The sequence below is a fragment of the Canis lupus genome, chromosome 2 (assembly GCF_048164855.1).
Source record: "Canis lupus baileyi chromosome 2, mCanLup2.hap1, whole genome shotgun sequence".
NCBI classification, from domain to species: Eukaryota; Metazoa; Chordata; class Mammalia; order Carnivora; family Canidae; genus Canis; species Canis lupus.
Genome location: NC_132839.1, coordinates 36,078,970 through 36,080,398, shown reverse-complemented (window position 1 = coordinate 36,080,398; position 1,429 = coordinate 36,078,970).

The following is a 1,429-nucleotide window of genomic DNA, read 5'->3' as shown; positions in this document are numbered from 1 at the left end:
ACATTGCGGTGCAAGTGTCCTGCCATTTCACTGCATCTGTATCTTTGGGGTAAATCCCCAGCAGTGCAATTGCTGGGTCGGAGGGTAGTTCTATTTTTAACTCGTTGAGGAAGCTCCATACAGTTTTCCAGAATGGCTGTAACAGTTCACATTCCCACCAACAATGCAAGAGGGTTCCTCTTTCTCCACATCCTCTCTAGCATTTCTTGTTTCCTGTCTTGTTAATTTTCACCATTCTCACTGGTGGGCCATGGCATCTCATTGTGGTTTGATTAGTATTTCCATGATGGCAAGTGAAGCTGAGCATTTTCTCATGTACTTGTTGGCCATGTGTATGTCTTCTTTGGTGAAATTTCTGTTCATGTATATTGCCCATTTCATGATTGGATTGTTTGTTTCTTTGCTGTTGAGTTGAATAAGTTCTTTTTTTTTCCTGTTATTTTTTTTTAATAAATTAATTTTTTATTGGTGTCCAATTTACCAACATACAGAATAACACCCAGTGCTCATCCCGTCAAGTGTCCCCCTCAGTGCCATCACCCACTCACCCCCACCCCCTGTAATAAGTTCTTTATAGATCTTGGATACTAGCCCTTTATCTGATAGGTCATTTGCAAGTAACTTCTCCAATCTGTAGGTTGTCTTTTAGTCTTGTTGACTGTTTCTTTTCCTGTGAGGAAGCTTTTGATCTTGGTTAAGTCCCAATAATTCATTTTTGCTTTTGTTTCCCTTGCCTTCATAGATGTATCTTGCAGGAAGTTGCTGTGGCCAAGTTCAAAAAGGGTGTTGCCTGTGTTCTCCTCTAGGATTTCAATGGATTCTTGTCTCACATTTAGATCTTTCATCCATTTTGAGTTTATCTTTGTGTCTGGTGTCAGAGAATGATCTAGTTTCATTCTTCTGCACGTGGCTGTCCAATTTTCCCAGCACCATTTATTAGAGAGACTGTCCTTTTTCCAGTGGATAGTCTTTTCTGCTTTGTTGAATATTAGTTGACCATAGAGTTGAGGGCCCATATCTGGCTTCTCTATTCTGTTTTATTGATCTATGTGTCTGTTTTGTGCCTGCACCACACTGTCTTGATTACCACAGCTTTGTAATACAGCTTGAAATCCGGCATTGTGATGCCCCTGGCATTGGTTTTCTTTTTCAATATTCCCCTGGCTATTCAGGGTCTTTTCTGATTCCACACAAATCTTAAGATGATTTGTACCAACTCTCTGAAGAAAGTCCATGGTATTTTGATAGGGATTTCACTGAATGTATAAATTGCCCTGGATAGCATAGACATTTTCACAATATTAATACTTCCACTCCATGAGCATGGAATATTTTTCCATCTCTTTCTGTCTTCCCCATTTTCTTTCAGAAGTGTTCTGTAGTTTTTAGGGTATAGATCCTTTACCTCTTTGGTTAGGTTTATTCATAG